The following is a 9308-nucleotide window of genomic DNA, read 5'->3' on the forward strand; positions in this document are numbered from 1 at the left end:
TCAACCACTTGCTAGAGTTGCATGGCCCTGGGCAATTTAACCTCTCAGTCCAAGTCTCCTCACCTGTAAAATGGGGATAATACTTCTACTTACTTCCAAAAGTTGTTCTGATGAGTGAGTGAAACAAAACATTAAGACATTTAGCATAATGCCTACTTGACTATAAATGCTCAATGACTATTAGTGAGTAGTTATGGTTACTACTGTGATTTCCAATCTTGTTTTGTTATTCCTGCACTATTTTAGTTGACTGCCCCAACACACACCTAATAGAGAAAATAAGCTGACTTCAATTTTTTAATAATAAGCAACTATTTTATTTAAAAAATAAACTGTTTCTTAATTTAATCAAGACTTTTAAATTCTCAAGATGAGTCTGCATGATTTTTCTGACAAGATCAATACACCTGCAATTGGCCAGAGCAAAATTTCAAGCACAAAGAAGGTCAGGTATACAAGAATATAAAATATTGCAACAGAGATGTTTAAAAAAAAAAAAAAGTTCACCCTGAGGATCTAGGCTTAACAGTTTCAATATATTGTTAGTTCCATCCATAAATAATTTCTAGACCCATCTACTTTAAAATACATCACAAACTAAGGCATATTTTTGACTGTACACCTATACTCAAATTGGTTTTATTATTCACTTAGTGCAATAGCAGACACTGCCTTGGAAACTAAAGGCATGCTTATAATTCTATTTGCCTGCTTACTTTCATGTTAAAGATGACAGTTGTTAGGTTTGTTAAAATAATACGTACATTTACTAATTATGCTTTAAATATTAACCAGAACAGACTCTAAAATGTTTATGATTTCTTTCATAAGGATAAAATGAGAAGAAAGTGGACTCTTTAAAAGTTAGTCCCCCAACTTGCTGCAGAACTAGGGGGAAGACTAATTACTAAGGTATCCTAGACCCTTCAGAATATGTACAGCAAAAAGAGCCAGAAGTCAGACTGTCTCAAGTGGAGCATGTATCAGCGAGAATATGTGACATGTCAAAACTATCACACATGTCAAATTCCTGGAGGTCCTGTGCATCCCCTGCTCAGTGACAGTGGCTCTCTGTGCACCCCCATGATGATGAGATACATGCTGGAAAGCTCAAACCTGCTACCTCTCTGGCCACTACAGAATCTGGGAGGGAGGCAGGCTGCAAATAAACAAACATCCTCTTTCTTCTTCCACTAAAAACCATATCATAGGAACCTGTATGCAGCTTTCCATTTGGTGTCTACACCTCTGAGCAGGCAATGATTTCTTCAGCCATAACAATACACTACTGATGGGACCAAATGAGAATCTATTTTTAAAGATTTTTGAAAAATGTAAAACTAACAAGTTGAAAAAACAGGCTTAGAGGTAAACTTCCAGACTAGTTGGCACAAGTCCATCCAAACCTGCAGTCAACACCCCAAGCTTTCCTTCACTCCCACCACGTGGGACCACTACTGTTCCTGAGTTTCAAATTTATCCAAATAACTGCTCAAAACCACCAGAGGTGAGAGTAAGTTTCAGATGGAGTGCATCCCTAACAACCAGTGAGGGTCCCTAAGTTAGCCTGTAAAGCAACACTACCTTGATGCCCTGAAGGAGATGGGAAAGGCCCTGGTGGACTTGTCCAAGTCACAGTGGCTGCCAAAAAGACCTATGAGCAACAATGTCAATAAAAGTACTTTTGAAATAGACCCCTAACCAAAGATAATGAGTCCCAGAAAGGATTACCTTTATGCCTATTGAGATCAAAGTCTGTTCTTTAACAAAAATGAATGGGTATTATCTTTATAAACTAAAACAAAAATGCAAAACTTCCCTCAAAAGACTGCTTCAAGATAAATGCTGAGTTTATAATTTACCTCATTAGAAGTTTTTTCTGGATTTATCAGTTAGCATCTCTCATTTGCTACCAACCATGCTATATAAATCCACTTTTTATAATAATTGAACAAAGTGGCTTTTAAGACCATTTATATATTAAATTAGTTATACACATTCCACAAAGAAACAGGGAAGTATTCTGACCAAGAATGGTAGTTTTTCCCATAATTATTTAAGTAATGTATTCATTTCTATCACACCCCTGTGTGACTGCAACCAGCAACCCAAATACAACTAACTCCCTCCACTGAGAGCGCAGTGAGGCCTGCCAGCTATCTGCTGGGAGCCAAAGGACCTTGTCCCAATACCTAACTAGCAACAGAACAAGCAGATACAGAAGAACAAAATGTGGCAAAGCTGGCTTACAGTACGAGTCTATTCTCAGTCTATGAGGGGCAAACTCATACAAAGTGCTACAAATAACACAAGTAACAAAGATTCCCTCCCCTCTCCCATTTCACTGACCTCACCAGCAATCCTTGGTGGGCTCACCACACAACATCTTTTGGGAGATTATTTTTGTAAAGTTTTAGAATGCCACTAGCAATGGAAAGAAGGCTGAAACAATGATATAGTGGTCCATTGTTGGCTACCTCAATCATAAGCTACAAGATCTCGAATGTTCTCCCCAAATCTGCTCATCAGGTATCCCGTCACAGTAAACAGCACTGCCGCCCTGACAACTTCCTCTTGCTGAGTCCTATTTACTGAACCTCCTAAACTCTGTCCACTATTTCCATCCCCATGGCCACCAAGCTAATCATTGTAATTTCCCCATGCCATGGACCACAACAATACAGGCAGGATGCGGTCCCTAACCTGGTCTCTCTCCTCTGCTCCACCCACCAATTCAATCTTCTTCAAAACACAGGACTGTTCGTGTCAAACTGCTTAAATACTCATCCATGGCTCTGCTGCTTTTTTAAAAATATCACAAATTACGTTTCCTGTAAGCCCTGCCCAAGCTGGCCTCTGCCTGTCTCTAGCATCCATCTAGCTGCTCTCTGTAGACATCCACACACGAACCCACTGCTTCCCCCGAGGCTGGCTAGTACAGCTCCCTCATTCTGCTCTGGAGCCACTTCCGAAGGGGTAGTACCCACACAGCTGGCTGAATGCAAGTCATTCTCACTCCTCCAGCACCTATGACAATACAGTAGCTTTATTTATCTACCATGCCTTCTCATATAGCACCACTGTATTCCCCACTTGTAGCACAGCACCTTTCTAGTACCAGGTATCCAAAAAATGCTTGCATTGAGGGAAAAAAAGAACGGATGAAACAGGAAAATCGATCACCGGACAGTCACTTGCCACTAGATCCAAGTCTGACATCTACAGCAAATTAGTAGCTCAAAGGGCCAATTCCACAATGGCATAAGCAAGCAAACCCAATGATCACTCAGCCTTTTACTACCAAGTTATGCTTCTTCATTACTATTATTCTATAATATTTTTTAAAAGACAGTTTTTAATTTTTAAAAAGTAAAAGCAAAATAGAACCCTCCAAAAATACTTCGCTGAGAAAACAATCATGTTTGCAGTCACCTAACATTAGTTAAAAGGTACGGGATTCTAGTTATGGTAATGAATACGTGCTTCTAAAATGAAAACAGTAATCAAATCTTGAAATAATTATCTCTGCATTTTTCTAGATGGATAATCATAGTTTCCAAAAAAGGGGGAGGAGGAGCACCTCCAAACCATTACACAGTAAAGGCAAATAAATTATTATTGGCTTAAGAACACCTTTAAGAGCTATGTTATCATACGCTGTAGGATTCTTAAGCCAAAAGGTACATTTGACTCAGAACAGAAGGGAAGTTAGGCTTTTCAGAGCTCTTCAGACTGTTGGATTCAGTCATCCAACAAAAACAAACCCAGCACCTCCCCTGCACCAGCACCAAGCTAGGCACCAGGAGGACAACTGCGACCAAGACAGCTTTGCATTAGCGGGGTGACCAGCCAGAAGCAGCTCATTTAATTAATCTCTCTGGGCTTTCGTTTCTTAATCTGTAAAATGAGAAAGTTAGACTAGCTCTCTAAGGTCCTCATGCTCTAAATACACAAAGATTCACTAATGATTGTAAGGTGGACTTCTATTTGACAATATCATGATTCCCTATTTCCATTTATTATTTTTTGTCATAAGTAGGAGTGCATTTGAGAATTTTAATACATTGATAAAAATAAAAGAGAACAGTAGTAGTGTTTTTAATTACATTCCCAGCTCTAAACTACCATCACAAGCAGCTATGGACTTGTGCTACAATTGCAGCCTGACCTGAGTAATAACCAAATTGAAACACATTACATCTTCGTATTTTCTGTAGAGAAATTAAGTGGTCATTTATTCCAAATTTCTTTTATGTTTTAACATCATCCACCCTTTTTGGATGCTAAAGTTTTTTTTTCAGTAACTAAGACAAAATAATAGTTTTCTAAAGAAAAAGGAAAATTTTACTCCCAAATAAAGCTATAATGACTTTATAAGTCTTTTAAAATATAATACACTAAATTCTGAATTTCTAATGGCATAAAAAGATTAGCTGTCTTAAAAGATACACAAATGGGTCTGTGCCAAAAAATAAGCCAACCGGAGTCACACACAGCCAATATGTTCTCCACATCATATCAACAACACCCAAAATGTTCTTTCTCTGTCTTTTTTAGTGAATTTAGCTATGTGACCTATCTCTAAGTGCCATTTGTTTACACCTAGAAACCATTTGAATACTGGAAGTGAATCACTTTATTACAAAGCTGAAGTTTTAAAGGCCATTTTTTATAGTCATTTGCTCAGCCCTGACTAAGCATTTTTATTCTTGCAATGCCTTATTTATAGTAAATATTTATAAGATGGCTATGCTGTCTGTCTCTTATCAAACCCAAAAGACTATATATAGATATTAAAGGATGAAAGATTAGTAATACCTCCCAAGTTAATCTTGAAAGTTCAGTGTGAGTATTTAGTTACTTATAGAACTCTCTCTCCTACTAGATAGTAAACTCTCTGAGGGGAAGCAGTGCTCCTTGTCATTTTACTCACAGAAAACCTGTCAGTGATTGCTAAATCAAAAGTAACTAAATGGATGCTGACTGTCTGGCAAGCAAACTTTTTTAAGTACAGGGAATAAAATACTGTAAGTGTACATTTGAAATAATTACTTTAAACCTGGCACTCAGATTGCAGTATGGGTTACACAGCATGTACTACATAGAAGTGCTGACTGTATTCTCTCAGAGATGAAAATAGTTCTTTTGACCTGCTTTAAAATTCTATATATTAAATTAATGATTGTGTCTTAATGAAGAAAGCTGTAACACTTCTTTGATATAGTACTATAAAGGTACTCTTTGTAGTATGCATTTTAACTCAATGATTAAGACTATTGGGAAAAAAGTTTTAGAAATGGTCCTAAATGTCAAACTAATCAAAAATTGAAGTTAAATTTTAAAACTAAGTTACTAGATGTGTTATTTTAACTTGACTTCCATATTTTGAACTTGGGGAAAAGTGTTCTTCTCTTCAAAAGAGGAAAATAAGGCTTGAGTTTTTAACCATCAGCATCACCTATACATGACTTATATATCATTTCTCGATCCTGACCTCTGCATTAAGACAGATAAGGAAATAATTTTTTTATTAGTTTAAAAATAAATACATTGATTAAATCAATATAACCAAAGTTTGGAATTCATATAGCAGTCTTTTTTATTATTCAATTCTTATCTAGAAATTCATGTGAATCTTGAAAAACCTAGAATAGAATCCTTCAGGCTTCAATTTACTGGCTTGCACAAGAGGGAAAAAAAAACAGAAAATATGAGAGAATATAAGTAATAAAATCCATAGTACAAGAAAACAATTACTGAGTGGCATGATGAGGAAATTCACCTGTTACAAGCCTCAAAAAAATCCATTATGTTCCTTTGCCAGGTTACCAAAAAGGGAGGGAATGCCATATTTCCACTATTTGGCAAAGTAAGAAAAATTCATTCATAAAATTTACTGCAAATCCCTTTCCATTTCCAAATTCTGTTTACTTTCTAACTTTTTTCTACAGTAGATTTTTCAGGGAAAATAAACTTTTCATGAGCAAAGCTTAAAGACCTAAAATGTCTGCTACTTATTATCACCTAGAAAGGCAAACCAAGTCCAGCTCTGTGCCCCAAGCATCTAGCTTTCAGCCTCTTTATTATCATTGTCAATGAATGGGCCCCAGTCAAATGAAAGCTGCCATTTTAGGGTAAAGACTGGAGGGCTTCTGTTGTGCAACAGCAAGACAAAAACACTCTGCGACAGATGTACTCTGGGGGCTGGGAGACGGATTCAACTTCATAAAATCACTGCTCAAGTCATTTCTGAAATAAGAATTACCTAGTACTTACACATTACTACAATCTAAACGGAATAGTAACTGGGATAAATCAGGTTCCCATGCCGCTAAAGTCATAGTCACTGTTTTTTGTGGGTTTTTTTGCCATCGCTATAACAGATCTGTGAGGAAATACTAGTTTTATTTTTCTATCTGATTATTACCTCCCCCCTCCCCTTATTGGGAAAGAACTGGGGAGCAATACACTCAACCTCTTTGAAAGGTACTGCCCACCGCGAAGACGGCTTAAATTAATATTTTCAGAAAATAAAAATCAAGGCCTTTGCATAATCCTTTAAGAATAAATTAAAATATTTAATATAACCCAGAAATCAAGTCCAGAGAAGGGACATATTTCAACAACAGTTACTTAAATCGATTGCTAGATAATATACAATTGGGAACTAAAAAGTATACTTAGCAAGCGGAGAGCTGGATAGTGTATCTAATTCTAGCAATTCAAAAGGAAACTCTCCATGTGGGTTGCTACTTTTCTTTTGTCCATTGTCTGTTCAGAAGAGGGGGGAAAAAAACTAGTTTAAAATCGAGGCGTGAACAGTCTCTAAAAGTGACCTCCGGAAAAACCGTCCGACCCAGGGCAGGAGCACTCCCCGCGCCGCCCGCTCCACGGGGGCGCTCACAAAGCGGGCTGCCGGCCGGGAGTTTGGGGTGCGCTCTCACGGCGCGGGGCTCCTCGAGGCAGAGCCATCCGGAGAAAGGCGGCTTGGTAATGATGGCTGCTCGGGGCCGGCGGCTCCTTTCCCGGAGCCTCCCGACCCCCCTCTGCCCGGGATCCTTCACCCTCCCCACCACCCCGGGCCGCGCTGGCCCCGCGCGGACGCGGCCGCCCCGCACAGCAGCCCACCGGGTGCCCGCGCCCCCGCATCCCCGGCGAGCCCAGTCCCCAGAGCGAGCCAAACAAACAACGCGTCCCCCGCCGCCCTCCTTCCTCTCCCCGCTGACCGCTTGGCCTCCAGCCACCCTGGCTGTTCACGCTCCGAAACGCAGATCTCTGTGGGGGCAGAGCGCACCCGGGCCACCCCGGGGACCACCTGGTGACCCCCCAACCCCCGCACCGAGGTTGACCACCGGCAGGCTCGCGGATGGGGGAGCCGACTTGCCTTCGGGGGTTAAAGTCGCTATTATGCAGACGCCGCCGCTGCCGTTGGCCGGGCCAGCTCGGCAAGGTGGGGTCCCCTCCTCGCCGTGCCTCCCCGCGCTCGCTCCGGCCCCGCTCCCTTTCTTCTCCTCGAGCACTTGGGAGCTGCGGGGGAGCCCCGGGAGCCCCCGGCTTCAGGCTTACAACTCGCAGCCAGCACGGGCTGGGTTCGCGCCGCCCCCGCCCCACGCGGCGCCCCTCGCACTTTCCCCACCGCTGACCCACCTCGCCCGGTGGCCGTCCCCGCGCGGCCGGCGCCGCCGCGCCAAGAGGACGCACTTTGTTCGCGCCGGTGCGGCCGCCGCTCCCGGCGAGCGCGGCGTGGTCGGTCCGGAGCGGGGAGCGGGGGGCGGGGACGCGAGGCGGGGGTCGCCGCCGTCCCCGAGCCGCCGCCGCTCAGCCGCCCCGCGCCCGCGCGCCCATCGCCCACTCGCACTTGAGTTGCAGCCCAACTTTTCCTCCTTCCTTTTTCTTTCAAATGGAGCCGGCAACTCGTGCTCGGCGCCGGCGGGAGGAAACGCGCTCGCGCTGCCCGCGCGCAGACACGCTCCCTCCTGTCCCCGTCCCCCCCGCCCCCACCAACGCCGGCAGCACAACAAAAAGCCATTTACATGCGAGGAAGTGACCCTCGGCCGGACCGCGCGCCCCCGCCACCGCCGGCGCCGCGGACGCAGGCAAAAGTTGGGGCGCCGGGAGGCGCTCCGACCGCGGGTTCGGGCGCCGCGGGCGGCGACGCCGGCGACACGGCACGGGCGACGCTGCGCTCCTGCGCCGGCCCCGGCCCCCGCCCGCCCTCGCCCCTCGCCCCTCGCCCCGCAAACGCCCAACTCCTCGCTCCCAACTCCTCGCGCGGCCCCGGCCCGGAGCGATTTCCTGCCGCCGCCGCCCCTCCCGCAGGCGTCCGGCGAACTCTCGCGCTCACCGGGTCGGGCGGGCGGGCGGGCTCCTCCGCTGCCCTGTGCCGAGGGGAAAACAAAATGCAGAGCGAGCTCCGGAGTTGGCTCGGCGGCCGCGGCCAGGGGGCTGAGTCCACGGGCGCGGAGTTGGCCGGGGTCGAACGGGGCTCTGGTGAGTTTCAGGGTCTCCGGGTGCCCGGGCCGCCTGCTCAGCGGCGCTCCTTTGTGTAATTTCACTCGATTCAAGTTTAATCCGATAGTTCCCGAGCACGAGCGCGTCCTCACTACCACGGCTCAACCCCCGCGCCGCCGCTGCCGCCGCCGCCGCCGCCGCCGCCGCCGCCGCCGCCGCCGCCGCCGATGCCGCCGCCGCCGCCGCCGCCGCCGCCGCGGCCCCAGCACGCCAGATCCTGCGCGCGCCCGGCACGCCGCGCGTGCCTGAAACCGCGGGGCCGCGCGCGCCCTCTACCAGCTCCCTCCGCGCCGCGCCCGCGCGCCGCCACCTGACGTCAGGCGCGCCTGGCATAATTTATGCAAGAATTCGGCCGGGGTGGCGGAGACCGAGTGAGAGGCCGAGAGAAAGGGGGCGGTGCGGGGCTGCGGGGCCGCGGGCTGTAGAGGGCGGGGCGGGCGCCACTTCCCGTCCCCGGGCGGGCGCCGGCGCTGCGGTCGGTTCTCCCCGTTGCCGATGCGCGGCCGCCGCGCAGCTTTTTGGGCAGCTTCTCCGAGCGCTCGGCCGCCGCGCGGCAGCGCCCGGGGCGCGGGCGGTAGACGGTGCCACGTCTCCCCGCCCGGCACCTTCCCGGAGTCAGGGTGCGCCGCCCCAGGGCAGGAAGCAGCGGCTCCAAGCCGGCAGCGATTCCCCCCGGCCACAGCGAGGGGCTTCCAACGCTAGGCAGTCGGCAGCGGCTCGAGGGGTTTGCATGTCTTTTCCGTAATTATCTTACAACTTAAAATTATTTTCCCACATGAAATATTTAGAGGGGACTT

General features: G+C 46.7%; 1 protein-coding gene across 4 annotated transcripts in view; it reads right to left on the minus strand.

Moving 5' to 3' along the window:
* The window catches only part of CHD7 (chromodomain helicase DNA binding protein 7), a 193253-nt gene extending 184569 nt beyond the window's left edge, over nt 1-8684 (minus strand). For 3 of the 4 annotated variants that reach the window (XM_036907541.2, XM_036907542.2, XM_036907539.2), the window contains exon 1: nt 8345-8684. The gene's annotated coding sequence lies outside the window, so the exon portion shown is untranslated. The remainder of the gene's footprint in view (nt 1-8344) is intronic. The other variant, XM_036907543.2, reaches the window with a different exon arrangement.
* Between the last annotated feature and the right edge of the window lie 624 nt (nt 8685-9308).

The sequence above is a fragment of the Manis pentadactyla genome, chromosome 3 (genome assembly GCF_030020395.1).
Source record: "Manis pentadactyla isolate mManPen7 chromosome 3, mManPen7.hap1, whole genome shotgun sequence".
In the NCBI taxonomy this organism is placed as follows: domain Eukaryota; kingdom Metazoa; phylum Chordata; class Mammalia; order Pholidota; family Manidae; genus Manis; species Manis pentadactyla.